The following is a 24,458-nucleotide window of genomic DNA, read 5'->3' as shown; positions in this document are numbered from 1 at the left end:
TCCACGCTGATCAAAGGCCCATCAAATATAACATGGAGGAGGAAAAAATTCTCATCTCTCAAAAGCAGAAGAAGCCATTTCTAGACCCCAGATCTCCTTGTCTTCACAGCCCTTCCTGCCAACAACTGGTCTGTTTTATTGAAATTCGAAGGTGTGTTCCTCTAAAATACATTCTGTGCTTTCTTCTCCCTGAAAGGGCTTTGGACACCCAGTCTGCCCATTCTTCCTTGACCCTCAGCTACAGTGATCTATTTAAAATTTAAATGCCAGCATCTTTAGGCTTTGTCACAAACAGCTGGGCAGGTATGACCCTGGGGTCTGGTTCCAGTCTCTGCATTTTATCACTGAGTCTCATACAGCCAGACAATCTTTGTCCTCAAGTCACTTGGGCCAGGTGGGACTCTGGTAGTCAACTGTGAATTCCCACTGCAAAAGCAGCATTAAAGTGAACACACGCTGTGGGCGGATCAGTGGGCCCTTGGTGAGACCCTAATAGAAAATGGTCAACAAAAGTTTCTATCTTCTCACTGCACTGCCCACCAAGATTGGAGAGCAGATAAGGACTGAGACAAGGGGAATCCCAAGAATTCACAGCTGCGCATTTCATTAGTGTGTCTCTGAGAGTGTGAGCATGGTCTCTCCAGCCTTCAACAGGCATGGGCTGGGCGTTGAGAGACTCTGGGAAGAAGGACCACCTCTGAGCAGACAAAGCCCCTCCTACTGCCAAAATGAGGCTATGGAACATGAAGCCACATGATTTATATTTTGCTTTGGAGCTTTTAGCTGGAGCTAGGATTAAAACTCAGGAAGAGGCGAGGTAGGTGCCTCAGAAAGCAACCCTCCCTGGGGACTGCTGGGACAGAGAGGGAAAGGTCAAGAAGACCCCATGGAGAAGACCCCATGCCAGCTGAACTGTGGCGCAACTCTCAGAGTACCCTGGAGGCTCCAGGAGGATAAATGCAGAGAGGCTCTGGCTCTCCAGACAGTTGGGCTGGAGACAGGAATCCTAACAGTGCAGAGGCCTCGGTGGCACCCAAGCTGAGTAAGAACGGCTCCCTGAGTACCCACTCTGCTCCAGATGTTGTCCAGGCAACACTAGGAGAGGGGAATAACTTATTCCCATTTTACAGATGGGAGACTGAGGATTAAAGGGTAAGAAACAGCCAAAAGTTGCATCTGGAAACACTCCCTGGGACACAACTAGAACCAGGTGTTTACAATTCCAAAGCCTCTGTCTCTTCACCGGGCTCTGGTCCAGCCTTTTTAAAGGAGTGGTACCCAGTGGAGAAAAAACACCAACGTTATTCAATGCTATTCAATCTAGTGCCTGCTAAAACCCACAAGCTAGCAGGTCTGCCTCTTTCAATGCCTGACTAATCTCAAGGACTTGAGTAGCGCTTGTACACAGGAGGCATCCCGTAAATATCAGCTACACAAAGTACTGCCCAACAGAAACTCAATGAATGCCACATTAGGATATTCACATTTTCTATTGGCCTCATCTAAAAAAGGAAAAAGAAACAACATGAGTAATGTTAATGTTTTATTTAAAACATTTAACATATTATCATGTCTATACATAATCAATGTAAGAAATTATGAATATGTCACACTGTTTCAGTCATGTGAAGTCTTTGAAACCCAATGTGTCTTTTTCACATTGGACCAGACACGTGTCAATTGCTCCCCAGCCTCACAGGGCCTGCGGCTCCTGGCATGGGCAGCACTGTCTTAGAGTCTAGATTATTCTTACCCTAAGTCGATAGGGTAATCAAGGGCTGAACTTGTAGAAAACTGAAATCTGGAAGTTAACGGGACTTGGAAGCAGCCAGATACCCTTCAGTTGGTGAAGGGATCAACTGTGGTCCGTGCTAGCAAGGGAATGTCATTCAGAGATGAAAGGAAATGAGCTACTAAGCCTTGAAAAGACACGGAGGACCCCTAAATGCTTATTGCTCAGTGAAAGAGCGGATCTGAAAGGCTACATAGCATGTGATTCCCACTATACGACACTCGGGAAGACGGAAAACCACAGACAGTAAAAACGCCGGTGACTGCTGGGGGTTGGGGAGGGGAGGGGAAGGGATGAAAAGGTGGAAGGGACTTTAGAACAGTGTGACCATGCCACAGGACACTACGACCAGAGGCTCCAGGTCATCACACGGTCATCAAACCCAAGACGAGCAACACCGAGCACTAACTCTAATGTGAACTGTGGACTTTGGCTGATGATACTGCCTCAGGTGTAACAAAATATAGCACACTAACTTATGCAAGATATTAATAACAGGAGGAGATGCACGTGTTGGGGAGGTGGGCAGGTATATGGAAATGCTGCATTTTCCTATCAAACCAAAGCTCTAAAAAAGTAAACAACAACAATAAAAAGTCTCATGGCATGAAATTGTTGCTGCAGTTATGGGTACTTTAACTAGAAATCATGGGGAAGGAGCATCATTCCATTCTGCATTTTAAAAACACAAAACATTCTGTAAAAAAACTGACCAATGAATTCCTAGGTGCTCATTCTACCCACGGACTGTGTACATTCAGGATGGACACATGCCAGTCACAGGGACTCCCAGCTGGGAGATGGCCTGCCTGGTCAAATCCTGGCTCTGGTGCTGGTGGCCAGCTATGTGCCTTGGAAAACTGTCCCCCTCCATCCTGAATTTGACCATCTCTGCAAGGGGGACAACAGAACCTTCAAAGGTTATTCCCTTTAAAGCTTTTCTCACAGGACATGGTGCCTAGTGTTTTTTAAAAAATATTATTTAGCTATGATGACTATGATTTTCACATGCATTAGAATGCCAGGGAACATGGGCTAGAAGGATGAGCCACATAGAAAACTCAAGGAACCTAGAAAGGTGGCTTGACTGGCCATGCAAGTGACTTTCCTTATGCCTGTCCTCATCATACTGGGCTCCCTCTGGGGTCTGCTCCAGGCTGGCCGTGATGTGTATTGGCACTGCTTGTCCATCTACGGCTCTAAGCAAGAAAGAGTATTATGGCTGCCATGCTGGGAAAGACTCAGCAACATCATGAGGTAGAAGTCATCCCCAGGCTGTCTAAGGATATCTAGTTTGTTGTTGTTGTCGTACTTGCAATTTTTTTTTAAGTTGCAGTAAAACACATACAGTCATTTTTAAGTGTACAGTTCTGCAGTAACCAATGTGTTCATACTGTTCTGTGCCCAGCACCACCAACCATCTCTGGAACCTTCCATTTTCCCGAACTGAAACTGCATCCATGAAACATGGACTCCTTGCCCCCACCCCCAACAAGCACCACCTTTCTACCGCCTATGATTTGATGCCTCTAAGTACTCTCAATGCAAGCAGAATCAGCATTTGTCCTTTGGTGACTGGCTTTTTCACTTAGCATAACGGTCTTCAAGGGTCATCCACACTGTAGCATGTGTAGGATTTTTATGGCTAAGCAATATTCTACTGGGCATGCAGGCCACATTTTGTTTGTCCATTCATCTGTCCATAGACACACAGGGGCACGTCCACCTTCTGTCTGTGCTGGATGCTGCTCTACAACCATGGGTGTATAAACTTCTTGAGACCCTGCTCTGCCTTCTTTTGAATCTATGCCAAGAAGTGGATTGCTGGACCACAAGCCTTGGTTTTAAGAGAGGCCTCATCCCTAGGTGTGGACATGAACATGGCCAATGACCACACAAAGCAGAAGGGATTCACTCTTCAGATTGGAAATCGTTCCTTCTTGGTGGCATGGTTAGGATACGGGGCTAATCCAGCTGAGGGTAAATGTGGCTCTCCTCTGCAATCATTACAACCTAAAGTAGCAGTGAGCTGAACTCCAGTTCCTCACCTGCACAGGAATTTGGAATTGTGCATTAGAAAAGGCTAATAGATTCTGTACTCAAAAATTTCAACCAGTAAATACAAGATCTTTCATTAATCTTGACTGAATTAAAATGCCTGTGAAAACAATCATGCTGCATAGCTACCACTTTATCAGATTAATCTCATCAGTCTAATTTAACAGACTTCAGAATCATTTAAAATGATATGTTTGGAGGAAAATAGCAGCTCTCGCTCTCCGCAGGCCCACCTCCTCGGCCAGTCGACTCATTAGTACTTCAAACCCCAGCAGGCAGCAGCTGCGTCAGTATCTAAATGGGAAAACTTCCAGGGGAAAGTTGGGACAGACAGGAAGTGAGCAGGGAAGACAGCTGACCACCTCCCCGGCCCTCTGGCTGATGTCCTGAGGGCATGGGCCAGACCATCTGTCCCCCACAAGAGCGCCTACTACCTGTCAGGCCTGGCATTGCAACCAGGCTTGCCTAGCAAAGTGGAAAACCTCTAACGCCTGGTACCAACTCAGAGGGAGGGATTGAAGAAGGCCAGAGGTGGGCAGGCAATATCTTCAAGCTCCCCAGGAGATTCCAAGGAAGAGCCTGATTTTCAAACACAGAGCTGGAAGGAAATGCAGGCTCTGAGTGGAGTTAATGCAGCTTACAAATTGCTCTTTTGCCCATTATCTCTTTTGGTCCTCTCAACGCACGGGCCTTGGACTGCTGCTGTTATTCCCATTTTACAGACAAAGCAATGGAGGTTCTGAAGGCTGGGCCACTTGCTCAAATCCCCCCAGCTGACTTGCAATCACAGAGTCCTGGCCACGTGTTTTTCCTACCATAACATCCCACTTCTCAACTTAGGAATTCCCCTTAAACAATACACGGGCGACGGGCTCCAAACACAGACGACCTTTCTTCTTTCCCTGAGTCTGATCAGCAGTGTTATATAAGGTTTCTAATCGTTCATAAACTGGCTTTGATTCCAGTCTGTATTTTACATTTTAAATTGCATTCTCATGACTTGCTTTCTTGATTTCCTTTGGGCCCAGGTAAGGCCATCCCTGATGGTGTCTTTCGTCCTGACCAGACTGTTTAAATCTCTCTGGCACATGCGATATGAGTGCTCTGGAAGTCTTTGGAGGGGGCGCCCACCCCCTCAGCTCTCCAATTTGTAGACCTGGACCTGCTGTGTATCGGGGAGGACTCATCCTCATTTCCAAGGAACTGCTGCCATCCCAAATTAAAACTTCAACTCCCGTGTGTACCAGGAATCATTCGGCAGCCACGCCCCGGCATGCTCATCTGTATGCTCCACGTTCCCGTGGGCCACATTACAGCTCAGCACTCGTTAAAAGAAAAGGCAAAAGTGACACTTGAAGATGCTATAAATAGCGAATTCCAAAAATCTATCTGCCCCAGCGGTCGGGACTCATTAGATCTGAAACCGTTGGGTTTTTCACATGAGAGGCTGGAGCCCAATTACCACAGCGCACATACAAGGGAAATTGTTTTGGTAACATTAAGATTCCACTTGTAAGCTGTTTACTTGAAACAGTCCTGGGGTTTTGACGGGCTTAATCCTTAAATAAATTCTGAAGAGATTTTTAAAAATCAGACCTTAGAAGGATTTAATGAAGACTTATGAAAGTATCACTCAAAATTCTTAAAGAAAGTGCACCTTGGCAGATGGCTTCTCTCCAGACCTGCTGCTTGGTGGCCGTGTGTCTCTTTGTATGAATAACCGAGGCCTTTCTAAATCTCATCTTCTGAAACTCTAAGACAAGGGTGCTGGAGGGCTTCTAAGGCTTGTCCCTGCTCTGTCTCTGAGTCAAGGACTCCTTTGCCCACATCTCTCTCAGGCCACTGCAAGGACTGAAGTATATTCAAATGAGTGCATCGCTGTTCTGCTTTACTTGTGCCCAGGGAATAGACACCACTACTGTTCAAATGCGAGGCGAGGTCTAGGGAGAGACCCTCAGCACACAGTGCTCTTGCTTCCTGCCAGCTACTTTCCGCTTTGCCTGCATTGAACCCATCTGTTTGGCTCTAGTTATGTTAGCTTCAGATACCAATGGAGAAGCTTGCCTGGTCGCAGGTTGCTGTTCAGAGTGGTTCAGAAGCTGTGCACTTTTCTCTGTTCTGAGAGGACCCACACTGGACCTGGAGCCAACCACTTTCACTGCCACCACCCCAGGTGTGGCCTTATCATCCTTAAGTCAAGCAACTACAGGTAACCCATCCTCTCCTGGAGGGCCCACCGTGGCTCTGTCCTCCACCCCACCCTGTTCCAGCCTCCAGCAGTGCTTCCCTCTGCAGCTCAACCAGATTCAAATCCCTCAATCTCTCATCAAATCCCCTGCACGCTCACATCTGCCCAGCTCACCTGCCTCGGCCTGTACCTTGCCCCTCTTGGTCCATGATGCTCCCGGCACCCTGCCAAGCTCTGATCTCCTGAGAATGCTCTCTCCTCTGCTTTTGCCTAGACCAATGCTACTTAAAGGCCCTATCCTGGTAAAGCTGTCCCCCATGATCCCAACCCCTTCCCCCTCTCCTACCAGTACACTTTGGATTTTTGTTTTGTTTGTTTGCTAATAGCACTTACAGTGACTTTAGATTGAAAATGTATTTGTTTACATTTTTAGATTAAAAATGTGTTAACTATGCCAGAAAACCCAGAAGAGAAAATGTCAATTTATGCTTTGGTGTCCACCTGGTACCTGGTACATAGCTGCCATTAAAGAAATAGCTGTTGCATTAATGAACCACCAATGAAACCAATCATCCTTACCCTGGGCCTCCAACCTAGCAGTGTGGGCCCTGGTAGGTTTTATGAGAATTCCTGAATGTATAGCTGTCATCATATTGGGCGGGGGGAGGGGGGGCTGTGAAGTTCTGAAGTATTTCAGAGTTTGGGAGTGGTGTGCTTTATTTAGAGCCAGTGGTTCTGTCACAAGCTTCCCCAGATGTTGGCAAGGAGTGTGCCCAACAGGGATCTGCCCTGCTGGGTCCTGGTGCCCTCTGCCTGCACAGCACACAGGCCTGGGGATGGGGGTATCAGCATCTAAACACCCCTCCAGCAGCACCTATTCTGCATGTGAGCTCACAATACTGCTCTCAGGCTAACATCCTCTCACAGGCCCACAGAAAATCTGCCAAAGTGGAGCTCACCACTCAGGAAGAATAGCAAGAAAAAGCCTGGGGCGGGGGGGGGGGGATCTCAAGATTTTTAAAAGTAAGGGCAGAAGAGCCACTGTGTCTGCTCAGCAAAATATCTGTGGGCTCCATTACACTCCATTACAGAGAACCTAAAAGAGGTGTTTGTTTTTGCGGAAACTGTTAGAAAAGTCCCCTCCTCTGATAAAATGTGAACCATATTTTGGTACCTATTATTTGCAAGAGTAGTTGCAACCAATGGTTACCATGAATATATCATTTGAAAATCCTAATGAGTAATACTTTTCCAGAAAATTTTTAAGACTTGCATAATCCATTAGGCTGTGTACATCTTTTTATTTCTTTTTTTCTTTTTCTTTTTCTTTTTTTTGCGTTGGATTCTACACCCATTCAAAGAGTGACTGTGGGATCATGAGTGATATGTCTAAGAAATGTCAGCAGGAAGTCTTCCGTTGTACATACAACTCATGAATAAAATATATTACTAACAATTTTAGAATCGTAATTTGTATCAAGTTGTCTGTCTTTTTGCAAGTTGTTGCACAGAGAAAAGTCTCTGAATAATTCATCACGTCCTTCTCTGAGTCCCTTAAGAAAAAAAAAAATCAGAGACACTGCAGATAATATTCTCTTAAGTGAAAAAACAATCTCATAAATTATCAAGTTAGATGGAGCCTGGGGTCCTATGGACTGAAGAAATCCCTGTCCTGGAGGTGAGGATAGGGGAGGTGGTCACTCAGACTCTGAATCTTTGGTTGACAACTTTAGGAAACCACCTAATCCAACTGTCAACTGCTCCCAAGTGCTGACAAGTTTGTTCCTACATCATCGACCAAACTGGTTCCCTATTCCCTTCCCTGTGTGGTTCTTCCCCGGGGAGGATCAGGTGGCTGCCCCTGGTCCACACCCAGCTGCCTTTAAAGGTCTAAAGACAGACCTGAGGTCTCCAAATGTTCTCCCCTTTGGTTAAATATTTCCATTTCTTTAGCTCCAGGAGTCAACTCTTTCAATGATCTCTTTAATATATTATGAACTAAAATGGAATTGGATAGCTTTTGCCACCCAATGCCCATGAAGACCATTGTCTTGACCAAAAAAGAAAAGGAAACACAGAAGAAAAGAAAGATTATTCTCAGAGCACAGAGGTTAGCTCATTTGTATATGGCTCCAGGTGCCAATGCATATTTTAATAGATGTTTTCTAGTGATAACACTAAAACCTTGAATTTTTAAAGTGCCTTTCAGTGAAAGACCCAAATGTGTTCAAATGGAAAGCTTCCAGGGGGTAAACAGAAATGTGATGTCCGAAGGTGTTCTCAGGAGCTGGCAGCTCTGAGAAAAGAACTCCGTCTGGGGAGAGGAGGACCCTGCATTCACACCCGCATTTGGAGCGGAGCTTGATGGACGCCTTCCTTTACACAGAGCTTCCCAGAGAAAAAGTGGTCAGCAACACTCATGTGACAAAATACGCTAGAAGGCCCCGTCTTTAATGACGAGAACAGAAAATGATAGTGGCCTTCATCACCAAGGGGTCATGCCCCTTGATGGCAAAAATGAAATCTTCTTTTTGGATGCTGCACATTTCTGATCATATGCAGCAACTGGACTGGAAGCTGTTCACTAAGGACCGTCTAAAATTACTATGGAAACTAACCGTTTGTCAACTGTGGTAGTGTGCAGCAGAAGTGCCAGGAATCATTAAAAAAAAAAAAAAATCCGATAGACTTCTGGTCCCTGTCACTCAAATGAGGATCTGGGTGGCGAGTTTTCCAGTTGTGTAAGTGGTTCACAAAGGACAACTGGGCTACAGGCCACGAGGCCACGTTGCCTAGAAATTTCTTGGATGAAGTTAGAAGCTAGGATTTCTCTGAGATAAACTTCAGGGAGGGACACCGGGTAAGGGGTTTGCAGGAGGATCTGCAGCACTGGTGAAGCCGCAGCCTCTCTCGTCCTCTGCTCAAGGTGGCCAAGCGGAGCAGGCCACGCACGGCCCCTTCCACAGCAATTCTGCAGCGTTTTCTTGGTGTTAAGGGATCTGTGGGTGGTGATTTCCATAAAGGAAGCCAGTTGTGTACTGCAGCCAAGAAGTCTGGTTATGCAAAAAGGGTGACATTCTACACAGCACTACACATGGGTCACATCTACCAACTCAGGAAGAAAACCAGTACGAAGCACCTGCTACGGCAAACGCCGCAGTGCTGGCTGCTTGCAAGACGCAAATCTGCCTTCTCAGAATTGACAGTGTACTTAAGGAGACGACTGTGGGGTCATAAGTCCTGTAGCTGTAGAAGGGGAGGTGGGCTCAGCAGAGTTCAGGGACAACAGACTGGGCCATTTCTGGGGCAGGTGAATCCCCCTCTTCAACACAACACACAGCTTGGGAGGACAAGAGGGAGGGCTTCTGTCTAACAGAAGAAGAGGGCTAACAGGGCAGTGGATGTCACAGCCAAATAACCTTCATATCCATATGTTCACTTTATTAAGGTGAAGAAAAAAAATTTTTTTTTCTTTAAAATAAAGGGTCAGCTTACCTTTGGAGAATGGGTATGATGTTAAGCCATAGAGAAAGCACAGAAATACTGGAGAGAAGGATTCCTCCCAGGTGTGGCAGGACTAGAGTCACAGCAATGCTCTCTTCTGACCCAAAGGCTGAAACAGGGACCCCAACAAGAACTAGAAACGCGTCATAGCATGACTGTGGATGGAAGCCCCCAAGCTCTGCCGGGTCGAGGGTGTCTTCTGCAGGCTTGCTGGCATACTCCCCGGGTTCCACAGCTCCATGCTCACGTGGCTTCCAATCTGAACAAGTTTCAGGCTGCTGCTGAGAAGCCATCCCTCTGCCCTGTCAGGCTCTGCGGGTGCCCTCTTTCTCCCCTCCATCCAGTGTCGGGTGCATGGCTCCCTACTGACAGGTGCTTCTCACCTCCACAGCCACAGCCCAGCTGTGACCACTCAGCTCTCCCTCACCTGTCGGGACTCCACCCCAAAGTCCAAGCCACTGCCACATGCCTCCAAGAAGACTTGCAGGTCACCACACACACTTCCCCTCCTGAAGAGTGAAGATGGCAGTTTTTCTGCACGCCTCAGCTAGTTCTCCAGCTCCCTGGGGAGAGGGACCCCATCTTCTACTTCTTGGCAATCTCTCGCAGGCCTCGGCGCAGCACCTGGTAGATGAGGAATCTTGGGTGTTTCACTCATGTGGATGTCACCAGGGTCCTTGGTTCCTCACCGGTGGCCCTCTCAAGGGCTGTTTGAGTGCCTCACAGCAAGGCAGCTGGCCCCAGAGTGAATGATTCAAGAAAAAGAACGAGAGAAAGGCTACAGTGCTCTTTGCATCTAGTCTCTGAAGCCACACATGGTCACTGTCACCATGAGAAGCTAATCACTAAGTCCAGTCCCCAGGTCAGGGGATGAGAGGTGAGCTCTACCTCTTGGAGAGAGGAGTATAAAAGAATTTGCAAAAATTTCAAAACCACAGTAGGGGAGCCTGAGACATGTGGGAGGAAGGATGTCAGCAGGTGACAGATGCCTACCTTCCTATCTTTATAATTATTTCACTTATTTGGTAGGGGAAATTTTTTGATGCAATATCATTTGAAGGTAGAAGAGCCAAGATTTAGGAAATTCAGTTTTTTTCTTAGAGCTGTAGATATTTAGATTCCCATGTAAAGACACCCTTGGCACCAAGAATGGAAGGGCTCTTAAAACAGGCACAGATTTGGTTAGACCCTGTGGGAGGCAGCTACTGACATGGCTCCCACAGCCCGTGCTCCTGGTACTATGGCTTTGCTTGGTCTCTTCTCCCTGAGCGCGAGCTGGCCCTTGTGACTTGCTTCTGACCTATGGAATATGGCAAAAGTTGGGTGGACCCCTCTGAGATGGGGTGTGAAGGGCTGTGTTTGCGGTCCTGCTGACATCTCCCTCAAGCTGCCCTCTTAGCCTGCGTACATTTAGGAGGCAGGCAAGGGGCCCATGAGGCCAGGAGTGGAGGGCTGCCTCTGGCCAACAGCCAAGAAGGAAGCAGGGGCTCAGTCTCACCACCAGGAACTGAGTCCTGCCAACACTCACAGCTGTAAGCTTGGAAGCAGATCCTTCCCCAGCGGAGCCTTGAAATGCAGAGATTCCCAGGTGCAGCCTGTGAGGGCCCCTATACCACAGGCACCCAGCTAAGCGATGTGGGACTCCAGACCCTCAGGAACTAGGGGTGGGAGGGTGGTAGTTAAATGCTGTTGTGTTCAGTCACTAACCTGTGGGGTAAGTTTTACACACAATGCATCAATTATTTACACTGTACATAAACTTAACACTGAAAATATAGCTACAGTATTTGGCATTGAAAAAAATGGTTTAAGCATTTACAAAACAAAAAGTCCTACCTATTTTTTTCAGCACAAAACTATTCACTTAAGTCTATGCATTTCATAATGAAAATATTTTCCCTTCATTTTAGCTCACATATACATGTGGATTTTCATGAAAGAGATATGCTTAAAATGGAAACTTACTGTTCTGCTGTGGTAGGCAGCCTCAACAACACCCCCTAATGTGCCCCCACCCATGGTATTCATGTTTTTATGCAATAGCCTCACCTTGGGCAAGTTGGGGAGAGGGCTTATTTCAAAAGCAGGAAACTCACGTTGAGCATCCCGAATGTGAAAATCCAAAGCCTGAAACTTTTTGAGTATCAAAAGAATACTCAGGAAGTTTTAGATTTTGGATTCCAGATTTTTGGATCAGGGATGCCCAACTGCTATGGGCTTTGCAAATATTACAAAATCTGAAAAACTCTGAAATCTCCAACATTTTCTGGTTCCAAGCATTTTGGATAAGGGATACTCAACTGGATGACAAAAGCGATGGGGATGTTTCTTTCTTAGATCAGGTCATGGAAAGATTCTGGATTTGGCCTGGCGTTTGCCCTCTGTTGCTTGCTCTGATGGAGGCCACACTGGGAGCTGCCCTGTGGCCAGGGAGGCCTCTGCCAAGAGACTGTGGGGAACTAAGTCCCGGGAATAGAAGACTTGGAAGTGAGGCCACCCCCATCAAGCTCTTAGATGACACCCCCCTACACACTTTGATGGAGCCTGGTGCAAGCCCCAGGTAGCCACCTAGTTCATTGGGGTCTGGATTCCTGGTCCAAAGCAACTGACATAATAAGCATCTCTTGTTTTCAGCTACTGCATTTCTTGGTAAGTGTTTGCAACATTAATACAAAATTGATGAAACTGTCCATGTAACTCACAAGTTTTATATGTTTTAAAACAGAAGGGGCTGTTTCACAAGCCCCATATGCTTGGCAACCAAAGATATTTTCATTAAAACAAATAACAATAATACAACAATGCTCACATCCACAGGGAGGAGAACCTTGGAAGCCCCTGGCAGGAGGGCAGATGCAAGACCCAGCGCGCCTGCCCCCCACACAGACTGGGCGGAAGGGCCCAACGATGACGAGGACTCTAGAGAGGGCTGTGCTTCTCTGCCCATGCTGGAGGAATCTCTCCCCCTTCTGTTCCTGGAACTTCTTTAGGCTGCAATGGAGCTTTCGATCGTCAAGAGATCAGACAGTCTGAAGAGAAATGGGTGTGTTTTCCCCAAGGACCTGTGACTAAGGACACCTCAAAGGAAGCACCTGAGGGAGAACGTTGGCTCAGAAGCAGGTGGAGGTCTGAGGCCCCGGGGCCTGTGAGTCCTGGGATCTCCAGTCCCAGCCTGGCTTCAACTCTTCACCCAAGGAAAACTAGTGGCATCCAGAACATGTCAGAAATGAGTGTCTTTTTCTTCACAAGACACCGGGAAATGCACGGAACAAAACAGTCCAGGGATTCTCACAGGTTGCTCCAAATGGACGTACAAGACACAGGGGTCTTAAGAGTCACTCTCTAAAAGGAAATATGTAGGGAATTTCAGAGGATTGTGTGTGTGTGTGTGTGTGTGTGTGTGTGTGTGTGGTGCTGGGGATTGAACCCAGGGCCTTGTGCATGCGAGGCAAGCACTCTACCCAACTGAGCTATATCCCCAGCCCTCAGAGAAATGTCTTGACTGGGGGAGGAGGCAGAGGTGCATGGAGAGAGGTGGCTTGGGCTTTCAGAAACATCACTCCTTCTAGACTTCATAATCCCCTTCACACTTTGGGTTCAAAATGAATTCTATCTGTACCGTCATGAGTAAGAAGCCACCCCACCCACTCCATACCAATAAAAAAGGAGGTGAAGAACAGCAACATGGGAGGCAATTAAGAATTTCTTTCTCTTAATTATGAAACAAAATTTCCAGAATGGAAAATGCGTGTCTCTTTATCTTTTCTCTCTCTCTCTCTCTCACACATCAGCAAGGGGGTTCATGTTCCTACCAAATACTTTAAATACTTTGAGTTAGAAGCATCCCAGAGGAGGTCGAAATGGGATCCACACAACAGCTGGAAATCAATTTGTAAAAAATGTGTGGTTTCTGCTCCCTTCATATGGCAGATGAAGATGAGTGGTCAGAACCCAGTCAAACCTGAAATCGCTTCTGCTGGGTGGCTTGGTCCTCCGTCTAGGACATCAATCTCTGGAGACCAGGCCTGGGCCTCCAGTGATTCTTGTTACACCAAGGCAGTAGGAAGGAACCTACCAACCAAAATTGCTGGCTGGTTCCCTCCTAGCTAGCTATCATTAGTCACACAAGCACATTAATGCCTCTTCACTGCTCAGGATCTGAGAGCCCAGGTCCTAAGGCCCAAAGGTGAGTCCTACCTCCACCTCCACTCAACTTTATCACCTTGGGCATGGTATCCACCTCTCTGGGCCTCAGTTTCCACCTCTGTGATTACTGCACATGGAGGATTTCCTCCCTGTTTCTTTGGCTATTGTTATGAACTAGCACAGCCCGGTGGCTTAAAACAATACACATGTATTCTCTCGTGGTTCTGCAGTCCAACATCAGTCTTACCAGGACAAAAACAAGTACTGGCAGCAGGACTGTGCTTCCTCTGGAACCTCTGGGGACAGTCCACTCCCGGTCTCTGCCAGCTTTGGTGGCTGGGCTCCTGGCTGGGCCTGGGACTGCACTGCTCCACTCCCTGCCTCTAGCTCCTCTCTCTGCGCCTCCGCCTTTGAGGACACTGGGGGTGGCATTAAAGGGCCACCTGGATAATCCAGGATAATCAAAAGCCTGAATTCAACAACGTCTGCAAGATCCTTTTTCCTCAATAAGGCTACTTTTACAGGTTCTAGGAACAAGGATATGAGGCCACTTTTCAGCCTACCACATAGCTCAATGGCTTATGTTTGAGGACTAAATGAGAAAATATCTATGTGGCACACAGTGAGCATCTTGATGAGTTCTCCTTAGTGAGAGCATCTGCCCAGCAGTATGTGTGCGGAACGGTGTTGGGGGTGGGTCTGCACCCCTGTACATCATTTCCAGGAGGGAAGCAGAGATGCTCTATGTTGTTTTTGCCCAGGGAAGAGTCCGATGGTTGTACCCTCATCTGCACAGGCCAGATCAGAGTCAGTGGACTCTACCCTCCATTTTGGGACAACTTGGGTACTTATTCCACAGATGATGACAAGTGTAAGTAGCTGTGATTTTTGCCACATACTCTTCCACTCTTCACTTCTAGGGAGTCTCCCTGCACAGGAGGTAGCAGAACGTCCCCTTGGGCTAGAGATCCACTACCATAGCGGGTCCAAGTTTGGCTTCTCTAACCAGCAAAAGAAAAAAAAAAATCAAAGACCCCTTTGAGTACTCCATTTTTAAAGAACGACTTGGGATCAGCAGATAGGCCTAAGGAGAAAAGACCACGATGTGTTTTGCAAATGTCTAAGCAGCCACGATACTTCATTAGCATCTTCCAATATTCCCAGTCAAAATCTTCTAAAAGGTGTGTGCCTGTTTCATGTTAGGTGCTTTAGTATGTCTGCAGAAACAGAATAAAGTGGGTTTTTTTTTTTTAGGTGGGATGGTTAACAATCATTGCCAAAGTAAATATTCTAAGTCAGACTTGTGGCATTAGGGTTCATTATTTATGACCTCACCGTGGAAATCACCATGGTTTTTTAAGGCATCTAGAAAACACATCCACATCCTTCTGTCAATATTTTTGAAACTATGGAAAATGACTTGATTTTCAACTGCCATCCTATGAAGCTAACACTGAATGGATAAGGGATTAGCCAGGGTGGACAGAATTAATCACAACACCTACTGTGGGAAAGTTTGGTCATTGGTAAATAATAAGAGTTGGCAAAACCTTCCCTCCACTCATGGGTGACCTCAGCCAACGCACATTTAGTAAGCTGGACTACGAGTCTCGAGTCTCGGGCTATCCCAGAAGTTCCAGATGGAGGTGACTTAAAAGGCCCTGCCCTGTGGGGAGGAAGACAATATGCAAATCACCCTATGAAAAGTAACAGGAGCTGGGATTGGGGAATGGTTGTCACCCACCAGAGGACACAGAGTAGGCCACATCAGCATCTGCTGGGGGATTCAAAGTAGGTAGGACTTGCCTAGGGTTTGAAGGGGAAATACTGCTTAACAGGTAGATAGTGGGCAGGGTGTCTTCAAGGTTCATTGTGAGCAAAAATATGGAAACGTGTCACATGGGGCGTATTAGAGATACGCATATGGAAGGAAGCTAAGGGAGAAATGAAGGCGGAGAGGTGGGTAGGGCCCAAACCACAGGGACCCTGAAAGTCTCAGTAAACTGATAAAGCAGAAGACTGAAGACACAAGAGAAGACAAGGGGCTCACCTTAGTCACCTTAGTAGAGGTTCTTACAATACATATGGTATGGAATAGTATTATTGGGAGATAGGCTGTAATTGGTTAGAGATGTATGCTGAAAATCTAGGGTAGCCACAGAAAAAAAAGGTGTAGCCATTTATTGTGGGTTGAATTGGGTCTCCCCAAAACATGTTCTGAAGTCCAAACTGCAGGTGTATATGAATGTGACCTTATTTGGAAATAGGGTCTCTGCAATGTGATCAAGTAAGATGAAGTCATGCAAGATTAGGGTGGCCCCTCAATCCAAACACTGTTTTTATAAGGAAAGTGAGACCCCGAGGCCCCAGGCACACACAGAAGGAAGACAGCCAGGTGAAGACAGGCAGGAATGAGAGTAGGGAGCTACGAGCCAAGGACCACCAAGGACCACCAAGGACTGCGGGTAGTGAGCAGAAGTTGGGAAGAGGTGAGAAAGGATTCTCACTTGGAGCCTTCAAAGGGAGGCCTACAGCTTCACCTCGCTTTCTGCCTATAGAAGTGTGTGATTGCCAGGTGCGGTGGATTACAGGTGCATGCCTGTAATCTCAGTGACTCAAGGAGGCTGAGGCAGGAGGATCCCAAGTTCAAGGCCAAAAAGGTCTGGGGATGTGGCTTAATGGTTAAGTGCCCCTGGGTTCAATCCCCAGTACCCAACCCTCTCCCTCGAAAAAAGGTGTGTGATTAAATTTTTGTTGTTTTCAGACACACTGGTAACTTGCTATGACAGCCCTAGAAACTAATATAGCTAAAAAGTCAACTGCAAATATAGAATAATTAAACATACTCAATTATCCCAAAAGGATGCAGGAATCGAAGAATTGAATGCAAACAGAAAGAAGATAGCTGACATTAAATGTGAATTCAATTTACAATGACTATCTCACTGTAAAATGGTGTAAAGTCCCCAATTAAATGGCAAGCACTGGGGCTGTGGGTGTAGCTCGGTGGTGGAGCATTTGCCTAACATGTGTGAGGCAAAGGATGTCACACTGAAAAGGCAAGGTTCAAACCACATGCTGTCTACATAAAATCCATGTTAAATTTAAAAGTAAAAGGATAGGAAATTACATACCACATTAACATTAATCCAAAAAAAGCTAGAATGGTTATATTAATACCAGATGGTAAATTTCAGAGCCAAATTAACCGAGGAAGGTTTTATTACCATGCAAAACCTGCTTTTTTCCTTACATAAAAACGAAGATGATTATTTTCCAATTGCATTACATATTAATTATCACATATTTTCCACTAGCATTTGTCGGATATTTGTATTCTGCTGCACATATTAGGCTCTGAGTGTGATTTTTATAATGATGAGATTTTTAAAGTGTTCTCCTCTTTTTGCATCTGTGATTAGAAAGGTGCTTGACTGTTTTCCTTGAAAAAAGCAAATACCGCCAGTAACAAGAAGCAAATCCACATTGACAAAGCCTCAGGTGGTTAAGCCTTTTTTCCTCATTAATTCTTCCTACATTTTGTCTCCTACTAGAGACAAAAGCATCAGTAAACCTGCAGTAAGAAACGCACAATACGATGTCAGGATAAAACCCAGCAGTCTCCGTACAAAGATGCAAACATTTTTTTTTCTCTTAAATTTGTGAGTATAAGGTGTGTAGACAGATTTAACTCTTGGAGCAGCAAAAACAAGTAAAAAGTAAGATTTTCAAAAGCTCCAAGCTCAAAAAGAAATATCTTTCAACATGGGCTTAAGCCCAGGAGCAAGTCTGGCAATCAATAAATATTTGATTGACTTCAATCATGTAACCTGGGGTAAGTTACTTAACCATTTCCTCATCAGAAAATAATAGTAACCCACTTAGGGCAGTTAAGATCATTTACTTTTAGAAATCTATTGGAAATCATTTCTTTGAATAAAGATGACAGCAAGTACTGGAACAAGTCAGCTTCAGGTACTCTTGTTGTATGGGAACACTCCACATTTTCTGGACAACTGAATATTTTCTTTTTATGTACTAAGGTTTATTTTCAGTTTTTCTTTTTTAAAAACCAACATGTGTACAAATATTTCTACATGTATTTTATTTTTCCCCCATGTATCTAGATTTCACTTATTTATGCACTTAAATTAACTCTATGGGTGTTCCACAATAGTATACATAGAGATAAAGCTCTTCAGAAGAAATTGCCTTCTAATCTGGCTTCTACTGCTCCCAAAGACTTCCTATGGAAGGCAATTTCTTCTAAAGTAGTCATAATTCACATCTAGCTCTACCTGGAGAAATGTCTTTCTTGACTTTTTGCCATAGTTGAAGGTATAGAATCAGAGCTTTATCTCATTTCAAAGAGTTTTACTTGGTTTGGAAACAGATACTTCTTTGTTCTTTTTCTCCCTGTAATAGTTCCATGTTTTCCTGAGAATATTTTACACTCTCTTTGTTTTTGCATTTTTTTAACATTTATTTAAATTCATTTTTTATTTGTTCTAATTACTTATACATGACAACAGAATGCACTTCAATTCTTCTATATGTATTTTCAATACCTTGTTTTCTTAAACAGAGTAAACCATTAGATTTCAACATTTTCATAATGATAACACTGAGCCTGAATCCGTATGTATACTACTGAGGTTCACAGCAATGGGTGTGAAGCTATATAGGGCTCTTGCTCCTACACCAAATGGCCTTGTGCAATTTTGTTTCTGTACACTTATTGAGCTTGTTCTCAATTGGTCTACTGTTACATGCCCTCCCATTTTCTGTTTCTGACATTTAACACAGAAAAGCTAGCAAACCATGCTGTTTTAGGAAGTGGACTTTGGGCCTTTTCTAGAGTGTGGTGGAGGGTGCATGGCTGTGGGGAAGCCCATACGATTGCAAGGTCTCTGGCACTGCCCGGTGTGACTTCAGCATGGTGCCATTGTTGCTCCATATCAGCTACTGTGGACAAGGTGGGTCCCACTCATTTCCTTTAGTTAGTCTCAAATAACAAAGAGTTCTTGATACCACCAGAAAAAAGTCTTACATCACAGTAACTTATGTGCTTTAGTGTCTTACAGTTTCCCATTATATAAATAAGAAAACGAGTGGGGTTTTAGTGAAAGGGGAGAGAGAGAAAAGAGCCACATGGTGTTAAAAGATGCCAGGAAGCCAAGGAACACTGGCATCCTTCTGAACATTCAATTAGTCAATTTCAACTCTGCTACAAGGAAACTTTCCCCAAATTATATTTTATATAAATATGTTAAGCTTCATTTGCTTCACAGACATCTGTCTCCCTACAAAAGAAACAAGCAGATGACCACCTAACAGGCAAAATTTATAATGTGTCAGGTGCTAAATCAGGCACATTGTATTAAACATTTTACTGACTATAAACAAGAGCAGAAATTATAGATGTATGTAGCTCTGGAAATTGAATGAAAATAGCAGCATAATTCAATGCTAATTAGATGTCCATGGACAAAACAATCATTAACTCTTTAGCTGTAACTCCAAGGTAGTTATTGACTGTAACATTTTGCAAGTAACAAAAGTTATCTGAAAATACCTCATTGACTCATCAAAATCTGTCTTTAAAATGCTAGCCCCATTCTGTGAAAATTACATGCACACACTAGCAATGACCTGCCACACATACTGTAACTGCAATCCAGTAAGACAAATATATGCACTTTATCATTTAATGATCAGATTTCTTCAGGAGAAACAAACAAGATGCTGAAATCGCCCCAATCTGCTTCCACTGGCCTCCCCAGCCCTCTTCTCCTACCACAGACTGTTTTTCTTTCTTTCATTCTTTCTTTTCTCTAACATAGTCCATTTTATTGACCATTAGTGCATTTACACAGGCCAGAGGAGGGGATGGCCCAGGCTTGCAGACTTCTGGGGGCTTCAGGTTAAGGATGAGCTCCTAGGGTCTTGCGGCAGAGAGGGAGCCTGGCTTTGACCCACCCTCACCCCCAGGCCTCCAAGGGAGGCCCAGAAGTTGAGTAGCATTGTTTGCTAACCGCTCCTCTCACAGAGCCTAGGTGTCCTGGCTACTAGGGCTACCAGCTCCCCAGGTACTGTGAAGAGGAAGAATGAAGGGAATGCACCCAGGAGTGGAGAGGTGCAGAAGCCATGGGGGCAGAGCTGTTCCAGGACTGCCCTATTGTGCCCGCTGCTGCTGGGTGACAGCGTCTACCTGGTATGCATCTGGCCTGCAGGGAAGATGTTATCAGGCCGGGCTAGCTAGTGTTTGGCTTTTATGGGTTGTGTGTTTTGTCACCTGAGGTGGTAGTTTAGTGGGGTGGAGATGGGGGTGGAACAGAGGTCACTGGGAGGAGAACTCCAGCATGACATGACAGGTCCTTCACATCTAGTACCAGGTCAAGTGTCCCAGCCAGAGCCACACCAGCAGCCAGAAGGAACTGGAGGCTGGGTTTGCTCAGCACAGCTACGGCTGCCTGGAAGGGACAGCTGCTGCCTCCAGGGCACCTCTGTTGTGATGAGCAGCACCGAGGGGATTCTGCTCATCTCCCTTCCCTTCATGCCCAGGGGCCAGTGCGGAGCCAGGCTGGTGCAGTCCACGAAGGCCTTGTTGGCCTCCTCTAGGATCTTCTCTCTGGTCTTCAGATTCAGGTCCAGGGCTTCATCCTGGGCTGGTAGAACTGCCTGAACTGCTGGGCACCGTCAACGTGCTCCAACAGGTAGAGCTGGGTCCTCTCCCCTGTGCTCGGGCCTTCAGTGCCCACTGGGCCACCTTCTTCAGCATGAGGCCTCCCAATAGATCCCCCACGTGGGGGTCTGCATGGGCCACCAGCAGTTCTGCTCATTCTGCCCCTCAGAGTGGATCTGCTCCATGTCTTTCTGGACAGCCTCAGAGCACTCCACCAGCTCCCCATGTCCTCGGTCAGCACCTCTTTCTGGTGCAGCTCCATGGAGAAGCACAAAGGGGAGAAGGCTGGGCGGGGGTCCTCGTCGTGATCCATTCCTGCTCAAGGGCCGAGCAAGTGATGCCAAAGGCAGTTGTAGAAGCTTAAATGTCTCCTCCTACCGCTGCCTTTCAAGCAGTCCTGGGCACACTGAGTGTTTTCTGCCTGCCCATGTGCTTCCTTGGTCCTTGTTTAAGGATCTTGGAGAGGTCCCCTATTCTGGTAGGATTCTCCCTTTCTGGGGCCACAGAGTCCTTTTTCTCGGACTTGTTTCTGCTCCCTTGGAGGTCTCCCCCTCTGCTGACACTGTTGTCCAGTGGATCTTGCTGCCCTTGCTCTGGTCCAGGCGTGGGCCATGTGTCCTCTGCTCACTGGTCAGCACAACAGTCAGCTGCTCCCTCAGGCACTGCAGCCGCTGAGCTGGGCGGGTGGCCTCCACAAGGGCTCTCCTAGGGAACCCTGCAGAGCTCCCACACTTCCCAACACCAGCCCCTCCCTGAATGCTCTGCACCACCCCACCCGCCCCTTTGGTCGACAGTGTCTCCTCCTCCAAGTCTTACTGTGGCATCTCTCCAGGATCTTCCAAATTGCCGCCTTTGCACAGAAAGAATCCCCCCCGCATGGTTCTCAGCACAGTTCTGCGTCCCTCAACCAGGGGGATATGTTCTAAGAAATGTGTTGTTAGGTGATTTGCTTCTTGTGCAAACATCACCGAGTGTGCACAGCCTGCCACAGACCTGGGCTATTATGGCTCCTAGGACCATAATAAACAAAACAACACAGATTAAATCTAGCACAAGAGAAATGATTCACCGAGAGACACGGTAAACAAGAGACCCACGAGGCTGCTGCCAGTGACCTTGTAAAACATGTACATGTCGCGGTAATATAAAAAACAATAAAAATCATACTAAGTACATAAAGCAGTGACATAGCTGCTTATCACTATCAAGTATTAAGGATGTGCTATTCTCTTATAGGACTCTTTGGGCCACGTCCCCCGACTACATGTCCACAGAAACTAGCACAAAGCTTCTGCACATAATGATGCCACCACACAGAGCCTGAGTAAATTAGTTGCCAGCCATACCATGGAAATCCTAGGCATAAAGACAAGACCAGGAAAAGATCCTATTTTTAACCTTAATACATAACAGTTCCTGTGGCCTCTCTACAATAATTTAAAGCTAGGGGGAAAAAAAAATTTAGCTTGGTCTGCTTTGTATAAACTTCGGAAATGTGAAATAGGAAGTTTTAGCCATGAAATGGCTTTTCTCTGTGGCTTCATTTGGAATCCGAACTGCCCTGGAGCTCAGGGCCTCTGTGAATGCTGGTACCACCCCCACTGTGGGAGTCCACCTGCTGGCTTCCTGGGCAAACATCACAGAGTGTGCACAGCCTGCCACACTGGTCTTTGTCAGTCTCACTTGGAATAAGTGTGGCCAAACTCTCGATGAAATTCTGCTGTGGGCCCCCCCAAACATTTTAAGGGCTTACGGAAGCTGAGGGCCTTGACCTTTCCCTGATCACCCAGAGGCCTGCACTGATGCAAAATCTTAACCGACTCAGAAAGTTTTACACGATGCCACTGCGTATTTTTGCAGGGCTCATTCTGCCCGCGACCTCCAGAACCTAGATGGTGGGATCAAGTGGCGATATTTTTACTACTTTTCAGTGGCCACCTCCACGGGCTGCTGCCAGCGGTGGTCCAGGGCAGGCGCATGGTTCTCAGGTACTCCCGAGCACGGCGAGCAGTAGACGGAAGCTGCTCTGCGCGGCCCGCGTGTTCCTACTCGCAGAGCTGCACAGTCTTCTGCTGCCTCTGGATCCGCCTTTGTTTGGAGGGTGGGAAATACTCTTCTTTCACATTCAAACCCAGAAGGGCAAAACCAACTTGGAGCCCCAGTCAGCTGCTCTTAGCTACGGAAGTCGATATAAGCCACAGAGGAATAATAATAATGATAATAATAATAATAAAGCCTCCAAAATCTTCTGCCTTCCTTCTCTCTGCAAGGCCCCTCAGTCCTTTTTAAAGAACGCCAGAGACAGGGCACAAGATAGGGGACTGGCACTTTCCACAAGACCTTCTTCTGGACTGACATCTGCAGCCAACGTGGCTTATTATCTCTGCTGTGGAAAAACAGCAAAGAACAGATAAAAATCTAGTTTCTACAAACCCTCACTCTCACATCTTTGTTCAGCAACTTCCTCACTAGAGCTCCCACAAAGCAGATGGACTCACTTGAGAGTCTGTGCTAACCCTTGCCCTGCCCTGTAACCTGCACGACAAAGACCAGTGGGCACAAGTGGGAACCACTAGGGAGGGCGGCCACTTCCTACCTCCGAAGGGTTTCCCCAGACACCTGCACACCATGACAGTAGGGCACGGAGTGTGCTCCATCTTCCCAGCTGAGAAATCAGAGGGTCCAAGGCACAGAGAGATACATCAGAAACCCTATGTTTAAGTAGCAGGTCTAGAAGCCAAACCATGATCCCTGACTCCCAGGGACCAGGCACTTCCCATATGCCATAAGGGTCACTCTTCACAAGGGAGGTCTGTCATCTCTCTTATAGACAGAGATGCAGAGAAGTGAAGGACCCAAAGATGGGAGAGAGGGAGATGGCAGTGGCACAGGATCTACAGGACTGTCCAGCCCAGGTTCCAGATTGCAGACGGTGAAGTGTCTGCAGAATCCATCGTTCTGCCTCCGGTCCCACTGTCTCTCCCCGAGGCCACCGTGGACCAGCAAAGTGCTGTGACACCTGGGGCTGAGGGGCCCCAGGAGAGACCCTGCTCTGGGGCTGTTTCTAACCACAGCCCCTCCACTGCTACCACCCACTCTGCCCAGTCCTCTGGGCTATTTATGAGACAGTCCCTGCTCTCGGGAGACCTCTGTGGGTTTTGCATTCCCCTCCGAGAAGCAGACCCAGCACAGGCTGTCCCCTCGGCGCCCGGCCCCACTCGGGCTGTGCAGTCAGCGGCCCCCCCTCCGCCCCCTCACCGCCAGTCAGGGCTCCTGGCTCCAGCTGAGCGGCTCTGTGCTGAATGTTACCCTTTGTCTCAGAAGCCCTGGGCTGGCTCTGAAGGCTGGAAAGCCTGAACAACAAGGATGAATCAGAGTATTTATTTTTGAGGTTTTTCTCCAAGCTGCCTCTTCATCAGCTCTTAAATAGCAGCATTCAAGCTGCCACAGATACTTCCAGAAGTTTGCTGGCCTGGGGTTCCCAGGGGGTAGAACTTCGCCTTCCCAGCAACAAATGCAACAGCTCCACAGCACCCGCCCCCCACGACTGGATTTCTCCAAGAGACGGGTGGCCTACATGTTTAAATTGATTGATTTTTTAAATTGTTTTCAAATCCCTCAGGTTGCATGAGCAATGCTGGATTTCTATTTCTAAGCGTGGTGACCTTTTCTAAAACTGTTTTATGCTTTTCACTCTTCCTTAATTGGTGCCACCTAAGACTGCCTCGGAGCCCGCTGCTTAATCCAGGACGTGGAAACTCAAACCTGAATCAGAAGACCCACAGTGTGGTTTTCGGATGTCAGATTTTTCATCTGAAAGTTAACCATTCTTATTCAGATTGGAAGCTTAAAACAATCCGCCTCGAAGAAGAGAAAGGCTAGAATCACGCACAAATCAGTAACTTGTTCTCTCTTGGTACATCATTTGACTGCCTTTAATAGAACAGAAAGGTACTTTTTGCCTAAAGCACTGGTTTATACCTGCACCTACACTATCTGACTGGAAGCACTCAAGATTGCAAAGAAGCTAAAGAAAAAAAAAAAGTCAGCAACAGTGAATTTCAGGCTGTTACACAGAAATACAA

At 46.5% G+C, this 24,458-nt stretch overlaps 1 protein-coding gene and 1 pseudogene across 2 annotated transcripts in view; both read right to left on the bottom strand.

Annotated features, from left to right (window-relative positions):
• Positions 1-24,458, bottom strand: part of Prkca (protein kinase C alpha) — a 410,592-nt gene that overhangs the window by 203,107 nt on the left and 183,027 nt on the right. The gene's annotated exons all lie outside the window — the stretch shown is intronic.
• LOC124078029 (heme oxygenase 2-like) lies at positions 7,125-21,506 on the bottom strand (annotated as a pseudogene).

This window comes from Marmota monax, unplaced genomic scaffold, assembly GCF_021218885.2.
Source record: "Marmota monax isolate L192 unplaced genomic scaffold, Marmota_monax_Labrador192_F-V1.1 WCK01_AAM20220418_F8-fsc00173, whole genome shotgun sequence".
Classification (NCBI taxonomy): domain Eukaryota; kingdom Metazoa; phylum Chordata; class Mammalia; order Rodentia; family Sciuridae; genus Marmota; species Marmota monax.
This window is presented reverse-complemented; position numbering and strand designations above follow the sequence as displayed.